The sequence below is a fragment of the Portunus trituberculatus genome, chromosome 46 (genome assembly GCF_017591435.1).
Source record: "Portunus trituberculatus isolate SZX2019 chromosome 46, ASM1759143v1, whole genome shotgun sequence".
Lineage (NCBI taxonomy): Eukaryota > Metazoa > Arthropoda > Malacostraca > Decapoda > Portunidae > Portunus > Portunus trituberculatus.
Window position 1 is genome coordinate 25835235 of NC_059300.1, and position 15000 is coordinate 25850234.

Sequence of the window (15000 nt, forward strand, 5' to 3'; positions counted from 1 at the left end):
TGTATTTTGGTTATCGTGCAGTATTGATCTCTATTGTCACCCCACACAAACTGAATGGTGGAGGTGCAGGTGATGAAGGCAAATCTTAAGCAGTAATGATAGGGATCGAAAAGATTGGCTAAGAAATGTTCTGTTATTCATATTATAGATGTCGTTATTTTTTTTTTTATTTAAGCAGTAGTTTTTGTTAAGTATGATTATTTAAAAGTGGTTTTCTCTCTCTCTCTCTCTCTCTCTCTCTCTCTCTCTCTCTCTCTCTCTGCATTGATCTTCCTTCGTAGTAGAATTGACATTTCAGTTCAGCTTTGTAAGGTGTACATATTTCATCCCTTGCGTGTGTCTGTTTGTCTGTCTGTACGTATGACACACACACCCGTCTGTGATACTTGCACTTGTCACCGTGTGTGTGTGTGTGTGTGTGTGTGTGTGTGTGTGTGTGTGTGTGTGTGTGTGTGTGTGTGTGTGTGTGTGTGTGTGTGTGTGTGTGTGTGTGTGTGTGTGTGTGTGTGTGTGTGTGTGTGTGTGTTTCTTGTTACGTCACTGCTTCCATCTGTATTTCTGTGTACATGTTGGTCTTCTCATGCGAGTGAGTGTCTGCATGCTAATCTTAATCTGTCCTTGAGTAAGTATGTTTGTCTACGCTTAATTCATGTGTGTGTGTGTGTGTGTGTGTGTGTGTGTGTGTGATCATCTATACCTGTCATACATTGCCTATACATGCTAATTCTAATCTCTTGTTGTCAACATGCTATTTCTGTGTGTGTGTGTGTGTGTGTGTGTGTGTGTGTGTGTGTGTGTACCCCCTCCCCTAACCTGCTCACCCACAGCAACCACAGACCAGCCAATCTCCTCCGTCTGGCAGCGCCGTGCCGCACCTTGGCCGCCGCCAGGCACCGCCACCCGTGACCACCTTGCTCACACTAGGCTTGGGAACCCGACTCAGCCAGCCTACCGAACCTAACACCATAATCCTCCAACACTTGAGCTCGCTCCTTGACTGCTTTCAATAGGCTCTGGCTGGAATGACATTGAGTTTTAAAGTTTTTTTTTTTACTGTTCTAGGATACATTGACTTGTTTTATTACTGAGGGGACACTCTTAAGAATCCTGCTAATCATCGTGGCGTTTGAAAATACTCGTGCTGAGAACAAGAGCTTTCTTTTCAAACTAGTTTTTTTTTTTCTTTTTTTAATTCTTGGTTCACTTAAAACTCTACCCTTTCCTCCTCCTCTTTTTTTTTCCGCCTATACGACTCCATGTAATATTTCAAAACATGTGTCTACCTATACATAAGAGTAGCTGAGTGACACACTGTACTGTATGTAAGGCGAGATGTGACGTGGGGTGAAGGTTAGTCAGCCCCGTGTTCAAAAACGCTCCTCTTTCTCACCATGACTATTTGCACAAACCGCCACAGAGATGATTGGCTGGATTCTCAAAGATATTTCTTCACTTAAAAATGTAAAAATCTCATTATTCCGTCACTCAAACCATAAAAAAAAACTACCACGAAGACCTGTGTGACTAACTAAAACCCATCGAGTGTGGTGGAGAGAACGACGCATAAATGTTTGAGAAAATGGTCCCATGCTAAATGCCAATACAGAAGGATAGTTTAACGAGGCACTGTGCTGTAACGTGAGTCATCAAGCGCTGGTGATTAGTAACAGGTAATGGCCGTAGCCTAAGTGTTGGGCAGAGACTGATCACCACTTCAATTATCTATCCTATTAGCAGCCATACGGGAGTTTTAATAGAGCCTCCAGGGGATATATGGTAAGGAAGGTGGTATAATGAATCAGTAAGCATATATTTTGTAGACCAAGTCGTTATGAAAAGCAAAAACTAATAAGACAGATCACCACTTCCATTATTTATTTCATTAGTGGTCCTACGAGTGTTTTAACGATGCCTACAGGATATACATGATAAAGATGGTGGTATAATGAATTAGTTAAGCATAAATTTACTAGTCCAGTTCCTCACGTGCCTAATTCTAAGAGAGAAAAGCTACCTACCTCTAACTTAGTCAATCTTAGCCACTTACCTCCTCTTTCTCCTCCTCCTCCTCCTCATGCTTAAGAAGTAATAAACAAACAAACCAACAAATAAGTACATAAATAAACACCTGAACAAATAAATAAGACGTCTTGGTGCACGTTAAAAGAGTAATTTCGTGCAATCTACACTCAGCAGCAAGCGCAGGCCTGGAGCAAACAAGGTCTCGCGCTGTAGTTTTATCATTAGCAATAAACCCGTGTAGGATTACCCAAACAACATCACTCACGCCAACCCGCTGAGTTCATTATGCCAAAAGGAATCATGAGACACAAGACGCCACCAAGGATATAATTATTGCATTCACCGAGTAGATCGCTAATTTTGAAGTTATTAAAGTTCCTCATTATCATATATATATATATATATATATATATATATATATATATATATATATATATATATATATATATATATAAAATTTTTTTTTTTTTTTTTTTTTGCTAATGCATTACTGGACTGGGCAAATGTTAACAGTCTAGCCTCATGTTTTTACTGGAATAATGGATTAGGTAGTGTTATTGATTGATTGATAGATAGATAGATAGATAGATAGATAGATAGATAGTTAGATAGATGGATAGATACATAAATAGATAGATAGATAAATAGATATACAAATAATTGAAAGGATAGACAGATATACAAATAGATAAATAGAGAGACATACATACAAACATACGCACATATTAGTGAGCAAAACTTAAAGATAACAAAGTTACATGGCAGGTAGGTAATTAACAGGTGTAAGTAATTTTAACAGGTGTTGCAAACTTCAAGAGATTTTACAGGAACAATTAATCAGGAACTGTACTACACTGCTAATTTTGAGAGGTATATCACACTTCTCCCTATCTTAATTGAAATAATGAAGCAGGTTCTGTACGTAGGAAAATTCAACAAGCATTCTATACTTCCATTTTACCCGAATAAATAAATAGATACATGATTTCCAGAGCTATTACATTCTCCTCATATGTAATTCTGGATAATCTTCTTTTCACTTATTCTTTGATGACTGGGACCTTAAGTCTTTTTTATCAGCCTTTATGTTGTTCTATGCCAACGCAAACCTTATATACAAAATTACACTTCTTACCATACCATATTAACCCCCTCAATGCCATGACGCCTTTCCACATTCATTCTATTTACTATTTGGTGATTTTACACACCTTCAGAAACTTATGTGGGGAACTGAAATGGTGAAGACTGTGGTCGTTAATCTTCTGACCTCCACAGACCCTTTCTAATGTCTAATGTCTAATGGTACACAAATTTCAAGGCAAAAATGGGTCTAGTATTGAAGAGGTTAACAAGAATAAGAATAATCAAGTACAAGGTTCATCATCATATTTCACCAAGAATAATCAAAGTACAGCCAATTCACAACAGCTCATAAAAATAACACCAACCCTTCCTGTTCAAATCACAAGATCAACAACAATACGGCATAAAACAGCCAAGTTAATGAACCATGATAGCATTTAAGCACGGTATTATGAACCTTTCTTTAGAGTATCAATATCACAACTTCCGCTGGGGTAACGAACGCTCAGGAAATCGACAATGCAGATGCGCGGCGGAACGGCAAAACACGAGTCTCTCTTCCCTCATGACAAACAATACTCGAAATAACAATATACAGCGGCGCGATCACTCCCGCCGCCCATCCGTGACAAGACAATGACTCTACCTACCTCCTCCTCCTCTTCCTCCTCCTCCCACTCGTGTTCCCTTCCCTCTTCCTCCACTCCTCTTCCCACTACTCAACTTCCCTTCTCTCTTCTTTTTCCATCGTTTCCTTCTGCCACTCTTCCCTTCATTAATCTTTTTTGCTTCGTTTCTTCTTTCCCTCAAATTCCTTACTTTTTTCCCTCTCCCCTTCTTTTCCCTCTTCATCCTGCTTCTACTCTTCTCCTCCCCACTCCTTACTTCCCTCTTCCCCTTCCAATTCCTGTTCCTCCCTCCCTTCTCCTTCTCTCCCTCCTCCTCCACGAGCCAAGATGATTTACAGCACACAGCAAGGAATGATAATAGCAGTACAAATACTACATGATAACCAAAACCACTGTCACTACTTCCTACAAAAACATTCCTCACTCCATCCACGACTACAATCTCTCTCTCTCTCTCTCTCTCTCTCTCTCTCTCTCTCTCTCTCTCTCTCTGGTTCAGTCACTCGTAGGCATACACGACCGTCATTAAGCAGATGGTGACCGCCGCCACTCAAACGGTACCATGAAGATTAGTAGATGGAAATGGGATGCCTTGAATGTATGGGAGTTAGAGAGTTTAGTGGCCAGTGTCAGTCAGTCAATCGTAAGTCTGCCCCTCACAACTGCTGATTCAAAGTGGAAGGTAAGTATGAGGTGGTGAATATTAGTGCTAGTAGTGCTCAAGGTAGAGTTATGCAAGGAATGGAGGCTAATAGGAGAGTTTTACGTAAATGGAAGTGCAGAATGGTTGAAAGTGATGAGATAACTAGATGCCAAAGTACAAAACGACGTGATGTATGTCAAAAATATTTAAAAATTGATCAATAAATATACATGTAATCCAAACCCAATACAAAGCCAAGTTACGAACCGAACTGATGAAAACAAAACGAAATACATAACCATAAATTAACAACATTCAACAGGAAATTACATAAAACACACAAAATCACCAAATAGCCATACACAAAAATCACTCCCACATCGTTTCGCTCCCAGACAACACAACACAACGCACAGGAACACAACACAAAAACTACAAAAACAAAAATACAACCAGAAACACACCCACATTCCTACACCCACAATCACCACCACCCACAGACAAACCTAACCTTCCCTAACACTCCAAACTGACACCAAAGCACAACAACAACACATAGACACTGAGAAAAGCGAAGAAAAGCGAGCCTTCCTTGTTTTTCTTCACGTGGCAGAGCTAAGGCGGCGACTTACCAGGCAGTGAGGCAGGACGGTGGCAGTGGGGTTGGGGGGGGACGCGGAAGAGACGGGACGGTGAGCACGTGTGTTGATAGCAAGCTGGTGGTGAGCGCGTGGTGAGGGGTGGTGAAGTGGCCTGGTGCTTTAATAGGGTGAGTGAGGATGGGTGTGGGTGGGTGAGGGTGGGGAGAGGTATAGGAAAGTGGTATTTTATGTGTTTATAAGGATTTGGGAGTTTAGAGTGTTTTGGTACTTAGAGGTAGGTGGGTGTGTGTGTGTGTGTGTGTGTGTGTGTGTGTGTGTGTGTGCAAATGATGGTGAGAGACATCGTAGAGGGTTCATAGGAGGAGGAGGAGGAGGAGGAGGAGGAGGAGGAGGAGGAGGAGGAGGAGGAGGAGGAGGAAAAAAAAAAACTTAATTCGAACTTCTAAGTTTACTGTTTGGATGTACACGTGACTGTCTATGTATGTATGTATGTATGTATGTATCACACACACACACACACACACACACACACACACACACACACACACACACACACAGGTACACCTTGAAGGGCTTCTGAAACTCAAACTCACACACACACACACACACACACACACACACACCAACATTCACGGGTCGACGCCAATGAAGTGTTGCAACAAGCTTTCAAATATTAAGTGTTAAATTAAGTGGTGGGCCGTGTTTATGCAGTTGCTTCTGTGATACTTTTATTTTTCCTTCACTGCCACTCCAGTCTTTGTGCAGGAATGAAGCCTAATTGAAGAAGTGGGTGGGAGGGTGCGGTTGTTGGTGGTGGTGGGGTGGGAAGGATGTGGAAGGGGTAGAGAGGCACGGGTACCCACCAGCACACGGCCTCCACACACACACACACACACACACACACACACACACACACACACACTGATTAAAGAGAACCACAAGAACAAGACTCACTTTATTAACACACACACACACACACACACACACACACACACACACCATAATATTAGCGCCTCCCCCCACAATAGTAAGTCTGTTGCATTAGACTAACCAGACACACACACACACACACACACACACACACACACACACACACACACACACACACACACACACATCTACTTGTTTATGTATTTAACTCACTAAAGTCTCATTCTACCATTTCTCTCCATTTCTCTGTCTCCTTCCCCTCTTCTCCTTATTACGCTTTGTCATCTCAACGTCCTTGTTTTTACCCTCATTTATTCACTGAGTTTGTTGTTTCACTTACTCTTACTTAGCTCACTTTCTCATTTTCTTCTTTTTCCGTTGTTATCACTTCATCTTGACCTCGATTTTTCTTCCTCCAGCATTCCCTTCATTCATTATTCATATTTATGTGCAAGTCTAATCATTATTTAACCTAAATCTCTCTCTCTCTCTCTCTCTCTCTCTCTCTGGAAACATATCAGGAATGCCTCAGCAATAGACAAACAGGGACACACAGCTATAGATAGATACAAATTGATTACATATACAGACAGGGAAACAGACAGACAGACATACAGGCAGGCAGGTAGACAGATTAACACAAGAACAGTAGTAGTAGTAGTAGTAGTAGTAGTAGTAGTAGTAGTAGTAGTAGTAGTAGTAGTAGTGGTGGTGGTGGTGGTAACAGCATTAGCAGCAGCAACATTACTAATTGTCATCACTACAATCAACATATCACCACCACCCTCACCACCACCACCACCACCACTACCCTCATCAACGCCGCCACCACCACCACCACGACCGCCACTAATCACCATTCCCGTGCAGACATCGCGTGAGGAGAAGACCCAGCACTAACAGGCTATCAGACTGAACACCCTGAAGACCGCAGCGTCACTGAGGTCACTCCCCCAGCCCCGCCTTTGTCAGGAAGACGAACCACCACGATGAATGAACCAAATAACCAACCATCACACACACACACACACACACAACACATCAACTGTCTTAGTAAATCTTGAATGGAGTTTTCGCCAGAGAGAGAGAGAGAGAGCGCCCAACAATTCAGTACTATCACCACCCAGTTAGCTGCCACCCGCCACTCCTCACCAGCTTGTCTCTGCCTGCCTCCCTCCCTCCCTCCCTGGCTGGCTGGCTGGCTGTACCACATTAACTTAAGGGTCTCTTTCTTTGCCCTCACTCCCTCACTCCACCCTCTGACATTCCACCCTGCCTGCCTTGCCCTGCCTGCCTGCCTGCCTACCCTGACTGTCACTTCGATCTCTCCTTGGTACCTACTAACTAACGGCTCACCCCCCTTCCAACACACACACACACACACACACACACACACACACACACACGCGATAATTTAATATTCATACTCGAAGCGTATTACTTATCTATATAATAAGGGAAAAACAAAGACTCAAAATATATTACCTCGGTAACATCCTCGTCTTTAATATGTGCGCAAACAAATATATATAAAATGACACAGATTTCTGAATTAAACGAGAGTGAGTGAGAAGAGAAAGAAATTGCATCACTTAGCGCTGTCAAAAGTACCGTGTGAAGGTGGTGGTGGTGGTGGTGGTGAATGCAGCTGCCACGCCCCCCAAACGCTCCTCAAGGCTGCTCAACAAATGTCAAACACCACCGCCACCAGTACCTACTCCCCGCTGCCGACACCGTTAGAAGAGCTGTGGTGTGTGGCGTGGTGTGGCGCGGTGGTGGTGGTGGTGGTGGTGGCGTGCAAGTGTTGGGTCCAGCCTGACTGTTATGTCCTCTTCCTCATCACTCTCGGCTTTATAGCAGTGCTTGCCTCCCTCTTCTGTTTCTCTACCTCTTAACTTAAACATAGATAGGTATACTCTTTCTCTTATTTTCTCCCTTCCCTTCTCTTCTTCCTACTCGTTCTCCATGGTATTATCTTCATTTTCTCCCTTTCTCTCTCTCTTCTGTTTCTCTATCTACTTTAACATAGATATTCTCAAGTTTTCTTCCTCTTTCTTCTCATTCTTTCACTATCTTTTTTTTCTCTCTCTTCCTTCTCTTCGTTCTTCTATTTCTCCACCTTGTTCATGGGTATTCTCGTAACTTTTTATCCCTTTCTTCCTTCCACCTCGTCGTTCATCTCCCTTTTAAACGTGGGTAGGTATTCTCTTTAAAACTTGCTTCTCTTCTTTTCTTCTCCATTCAAACGTAAATATGTGTGTGCATCGTATTTCTTCCTTCTCCTTCTCCTCCTCTTCTCTTCTCTCATCAAACGTAAGTATTTTCCTTAACCCTCTGTTCCCCTCCTCTCCTCTTCTACTTCTTTCTCTGTCCCCCTCTTAACCCTCTGTTGCCCCTCCCCCCCTCTTCTTCTTCCTTCTCTAGCCGCCCCTCTCCCTCCCGAAAAGGTCCGCATTCTTGCTATTTTTTTTTCTTTTAATCTTTTCCTCCTCCTCTTCACTGTAGTATATTTTCTCATTCATCGAGTATTTTCCTATTTCCATCTACGTTACCAGTTACATTTGTGCTTCGTAATTTCCTCTTTCATTCTTCCCACACTCACACTTTTCTTTTTCTTTTTTTCTTTTTTTTTTCTTACCTTTTTAATACACCGAGACAAGACAAGGCAAAAGTTGGCTGGATGTAATTGCTAAAATAAAAATAATAATAATAATAAAAATTCCCACATCACTCGAAAGTAACAGTGAAAGTCTGAAAGTTATTTGAAATCTTTTTGTAATTAGATTTTTTTTTCATACAACGCGTGATAAAAATTGTTGCATTAGTTTTTTTTTTTCTATATTCGCTTATTGTTTTCCTCTTAGTATATTCTGTTCTTTCCCGCTCATTTGTCGGGGTTATACTGACCTATTTCACGTTCTTCATCTCAGTTTTCTCTAGATTATCATTTCCTTTACTAAGAGTTATGGGTCTGTACTTCTTTGTTCTTTGTTTTTCATTATCTCTTCCAGTAATATTGCCTATCAGCTATTTTTACTTTCTATTCTCTCCTTCAACCTTCCTTTCCTATCTCAACTTCTAACTTACAAAAATTCTGTTCTTTTCCACTTCTCATTTTCCACTAGCCTAGTCTTATTTCTCACCATTGATTTGTTTTTCTTCCATTTTTTCAACTTTATTATTATCATTCGCAATCTTCTACAAGTAAGAACACTCCCCTTACTCATTCTAACATGGCAATAACAACATCCACTTCATACCTGCAATCCTTAAGTCCCTACAAAATAATCCTTAATAAGCTTTACAAATAGGATCACTCCCCTTTCTAACCTCCTCATTACCACAACACTCCTCCTAACATGACAACACTCCCATCCATTTCCTACAAGCATCAAATCTCAAGTTGCAAGACGAGTACCTATTCCCAGCCCGTACAAAAGTCCTCCTCACTATTCCCTAAACTCAGCCTGCGGGGAACGTTACCATGCTGGCCGCGGCGTAACGTTCTTTGATCAACCCAGCTCCCCCCGGCCAGCCCCGCCCTTTCCCCAGTCCCGTCCCATTCCTCTCTCTCCCAGTCCCTGCTTAAAACAGACCCACTCACTCACTCGTTCCTCCCTCCCTCCCTGAAGACTGACCGTTAGGCACTCCTCGTCGTTGCGGTCTGTAAATGCGACCAGGACACCCCTCTTGGCCCCAGCAGGAAGCCAGGCGTGCGCTGGACTTTCGTGTTAGCTAGCCAGTATTCGGAAACACACTGGCGTCCTACCTCCACTACTGTTATCAGGCTATTCTTGAAGTTATCGGGAGTTTTCAAGGGAAATTTCGTGTTTCTGGTAATGAATCTAACAAATGTTCTATATTTTTTTAGGTTTAATGGAAGTACGAGGGATTTTCAAGGATGTTTTCACAATTCTAGTGAGAGATAAACAACTATTCTACATATTCCGATTCCAACGGAAGTTAACGGGGGTTTTCAAGGGTGTATCCATGATTCCTATGAGATATTAAGAAATATATAACACCTTCAGTGGGGGAGGCAACTATGATAAGAGCCTGATTAATTATCTGTGGCCTCTGAGAAGTGTCGATGAAAGAATGGGGATCTGAAAATCAGGCAGGAAAATACTTCAGGGATTAGAAATGAAGGTGGAGGAAAAATTTAATTCCGGTTATATTGTCATGACAGCTACCAAGTTATCAGATATTCGTGTCATGAATATTTGAAGGAATTTAAATTGGCGAAAGTAATGATCGATGAAAACTGTTTCGGGGGATGTTTGGGGTAGATTAGGTTGAAAGTGTGTGTGTGTGTGTGTGTGTGTGTGTGTGTGTGTGTGTGTGTGTGTGTGTGTGTGAACGAAAGTAATGATGACGATGAATTTCACACACACACAGAGAGAGAGAGAGAGAGAGAGAGAGAGAGAGAGAGAGAGAGAGAGAGAGAGAGAGAGAGAGTGCTGAAGAAAGTATTATGGTCAGTGGTCAAGAACAACTGGTGGCGGTGCTGAGGCGGGCAGACTGTCACCAGCAGATGTCTAGTAAAAACTGCTTGGTAAACATTTCCATTGTGCAGAGACAGGGACGTCAAGTGGCCTCGAGATACAAAAGCGTCAATGTTTGGACAATAAATCATACCCAGAGAATGCTGAGGGAAACTAAATCCACCGATACCAATAAACCACCAAGAATCATACACACCTAGCACTACATTGCACTGCGTGGGACTGGGGAGGAAAGTCACATCCTGGTAACATTTAACACGATCACCAGTTTGCATGTCTGCCTGTCTGGTTGGTAATGTATAAAAAAAAAAGGAAGAAAAAAAACTATTAGCACCAAATATTCCCCCGACATAAGCAATACCGGATCTCCCTTGGGTGATGTGGAGGACTGGAATCTCTCTCTTCCTTTACCAGTAAGTGCTCGCCTACACACACACACACACACACACACACACATTACAGAGCCTCTACAGCGGTCGATAAGAATGTCATCTCCTATGCGTCAACATAAACCCAGGGAACACGCAATGAATCGCTCACACACTCCTCATCAGCCCTCACACCCGACACGCCCCGCGGCCCGCCACTGCACCGCCGTCACTACTTTCTACCCAGTGACACCCGGGGAGGCTGGCAGGACCTCAACGCAATGCACGATCCAACCCTTCAGTCTGTTCTTCTCGAGTGGAGACGCATGCGAATAGAGTCATTTCTTTCGTAACACAATGAGACGCAGCCCTAAACCAGTAGAACACAAACTGCCTCTCCCACGCATCCCAAAAGGACTAACGACAAAAATTCCTCCAGCGACTCTCCTTCACTCATTCGCTCCTCGCCGACATTCGTATACCGGCGATGAAAGAGCAGTCAGGCATTTTGCGAGGGTTAAACATGGAGTGGGAAAGGTATAAAGGAAGTTCAAACTCACCTTTCCAGTCGTGTGTGTGGTTGGAGGAGCCGCATGGGCTGGGCGGCCAGGAGGAGGTGGCGGGTTGGCGAGGGCAGCAGGACGGCCCCCTTAGCTGGTATTCCAAACGAGACTTTTCCCCAAACCTTTTCCTCACACTCTCTGTAACACCACTAACACGCGCACTGCCGTCATGTACTATTTACCCGCACTGCCTTCTACTATCTCCCGGGCGAATCAACAACTTCAGTCAGCTCCGGCTTTCGCACTACTAAAAACTACAGCCGAGAGATAGCGAGCGAGCAGCGGCGCACAGACTGGACGCTCTACTGTGCCTCAACTGCTTACCGCGCAAATCCAACGCGCTACCCGCTACTCCCGTGGTCAGCAGGTCCCGGCTAGTCATTATCCCACCACTCTGAACCGTCACCTGCTGCCCCTGCGTGTTGCTTCTACTTTCTTCAACTCAGATTATCACTATTGCCATGATTTGGTCAGGTTTATAAGCAGTAAGATATGTGGCTTGCTGAAGAAGTGAAGTTTTGAAGGTGAACAGAAGGCATCGTCAGGCAACGTCCGTACACGCCCTCCTGGGAAAACGTGTCGTACCGCGAGGTTGATCACTATTCACGGGTTCCAGTGTAGGTAAGGCCGTGTCCTTTTATATAAACACTTGAATAATATTGTCTTCTTGTTTGTCGTCTAACGAGAAGAGTGGGTGTGTGTTTTACGTGGAAAAGCAATCACAGTGCATGACAAGCGAGGTATACCAGCACACAACACAGACACACACACACACACACACGGGCTGCCAAAAAGGTCACATCGCTGGCATGTAGACTACAACCAGGTATGCTTGGGGGCAGCCACTCACTAACCCACCTTGATCAGTGTTGTCGTTCTCACCTACCTAGATTTTTTTTGTAACCATCATTTTTATCTTTTATTTGTTTGTGTGCTTATTTGTTCTGTTCTGCTTTGTTTGTGTTTTAAACCGTGGACCGTTTTATTTATTATTTTTTTGAGGTGTCTGCTCTCGTTTTGCCCTCTCTCTCTCTCTCTCTCTCTCTCTCTCTCTCTCTCTCTCTCTCTCTTACACTTGAATTTGTTTTACTATGACAAAATTTATACCCAACTACACTATCATTACTACTACTACTACTACTACTACTACTACTACTACTACTACTACTACTACTAGCACTACCACCACCGCCACCACCACGTACTTGCAGTGATTCACAACACTCTTGCTACGCTATCGACTGACTGGATCTATACAATTAACTGGACTAAGCGACCTTGGACCCAATCGATTGTCATGCACACACACACACACACACACACACACACACACACACACACACACACTTGCTCATAGTTATTTCCTGTCCTAAAATCCATGACTCTCTCTCTCTCTCTCTCTCTCTCTCTCTCTCTCTCTCTCTCTCTCTCTCATCAGTAAACAGACACATGAAGATATAACTGAAGTTTACAAAGGGCACCAGATCTTTCTTATTATTTATGCAAAGACGTAAAAGAAGAAGGAAAAAAAAAAGTAAGGGAGGAGGAGGAACGGAAACGAATCAATAAAAGTCATCGCGCACTATTACCACCACCACCACCACCACCACCACCTGTTGCCTTCAGTCGATATCGTACGTCACCTTCAGGATAGCGTACACTCACTCATTCACTCACTGATACAAATAGCAATGGTACAGGAAGGAAAACTATTTTTATGATTTTTATTATCATTGTTGTTATTACTTTTATTATTATTATTATTATTATTATTATTATTATTATTATTATTATTATTATGAAAGACACGAGTAATAAACATATCTCCAGTTTTCCTTCCTGTGTTGTTGTATATGTAATTATCTTTTGTTTTTGATAGTGGATATGATATTTTGTGCTAGTGATAATAAATGTTAATGTCTGTGTTTGGCTCACAGTGCCTTGCTTGTGATAATGAAAAAGACGAATATGGATACATTGAAAGATTAACTGATAATAAATAGCTTCTATTTATGCTTGCAAATCGAGTTTCTAATGTATCAGTGAAAGTTTCATTATAGAACATAAAAAAGTCATCTTATTAATTTATTTTATTCTTTTGTCTTCATCGTAAACATTTCTCTTTTTCCTGAGAACAACAACAATTCGAGTATTACTTTTAACATAACGTACGTACAAAATGTAGATCGTCAGCTAAACATGTTTTCTTTATAATACCTTTTTTGTATACATTTTTCTCACAGACTGCTAACAATATATATATAGGTTATATTCTTTTTTTGTATCATTATATAATAACATTAAATTATCAACTATGCATCTTTTCTTTATACGCACAGCTTTATTCTTTTTTTTTTTTTTTTTGGCGAACAAGTAATTATTATTTATCGTAATGTCACAACGCAAAAAAAAAAAAAAAAAATGTGATGCTTAATAGACGTGTCCGGCAGTGAGAGGGTTAACTATGTATGTCTGCTTTATCGTACACATTTCCTTTATAAATACTGTAACGTAATACAGTAATGTAGATCCACAATTATCTATACTTCCTTTTATAAATCTACTTTTCTCAACATCAACAACCAACTCGGTAAAATTTTCACTATAACATAACAGTACAAATTCTCAGCCACATACATAACGACTCTAATATTGTGCAAATTACCTGTACACTCTGAGAGAATTGTCTCTAACGGTTCAGTGGTACATACATACACACATACATTCTGACACGGTAACGAAACAATGTGCTATACGAATATTAACTTCTGGCAGCAACTCGAGAAAATACTGGCCTGGTAACATTTGACAAACACCTAAACTTCTCTCTCTCTCTCTCTCTCTCTCTCTCTCTCTCTCTCTCTCTCTCTCTCTCTCTCTCGTTTTACGTTCATCTTTGCCTGTTTTTTTTTTTTTTTTTTTGTTCCCATTTCTCCTCCTCTTCCTCCTCTTCATCTTCCTCTTCCTCCTCTTCTTTATATGCCTGCCTTTACCTATTCACCTTCTCTATAGCCACCCTTCTCCTCCTCATTTTTCTTCTTCTTTTCTTCTTCTTCTTCTTCTTCTTCTTCTTCTTCTTCTTCTTCTTCTTCTTCTTTATTTTCTTCTTATCATCATCGTCATCACTTTCCATCCCATAATGAAAGAGTATTTCTTGAATTTTTTTACCCACCAACTGAAACAATAGTGATTAAATAGTGCGTTCCTTCATTATATTACTCTCTCTCTCTCTCTCTCTCTCTCTCTCTCTCTCTGGGTAACAATACTAAAACTTAAAAGAAAAGAAACGGAAAAAAAAAAAGAATGCAAGAAAAGAAAACGCAAGAGATAAAGGGAACAGAAAACAGGAAGACAACAAGGAAGGGAAACTATATAGGATCAAAGAAACAAAGGAGGATCGAAGCGTCTCTTGTTTTGTTTTCCCTGTTCGTCGCTCCGCTTGTACACCGTCACTTGTTTTTTCGTCCCCTGTGCAACGTTACAACACGCTCTTCTATGCTGTACCACGCCACCCTCCTCCTCCTCCTCCTCCTCCTCCTCCTCCTTCACGTCGTCTTATTATGTTTCTTCTTCTTCTTCTTCTTCTTCTTCTTCTTCTTCTCCTTCTTCTTCTTTTTCTTCTTCTGTTTATTCATTCTCATTCTCATCGTTG

At 41.7% G+C, this 15000-nt stretch overlaps 2 protein-coding genes across 21 annotated transcripts in view; both read right to left on the reverse strand.

The window, feature by feature from the left end:
- Window positions 1–11672, reverse strand: part of LOC123520026 (spectrin beta chain, non-erythrocytic 1-like) — a 182395-nt gene extending 170723 nt beyond the window's left edge. For all 19 annotated transcript variants that reach the window (XM_045281866.1, XM_045281858.1, XM_045281852.1 and 16 more), the window contains exon 1: window positions 11346–11672. The gene's annotated coding sequence lies outside the window, so the exon portion shown is untranslated. The remainder of the gene's footprint in view (window positions 1–11345) is intronic.
- A 2567-nt stretch (window positions 11673–14239) lies between these two features.
- LOC123520028 (cilia- and flagella-associated protein 57-like) overlaps window positions 14240–15000 on the reverse strand; it is an 11998-nt gene continuing 11237 nt past the window's right edge. The window contains exon 9 of one of the 2 annotated variants that reach the window (XM_045281869.1): window positions 14240–14523. The gene's annotated coding sequence lies outside the window, so the exon portion shown is untranslated. The remainder of the gene's footprint in view (window positions 14524–15000) is intronic. The other variant, XM_045281868.1, reaches the window with a different exon arrangement.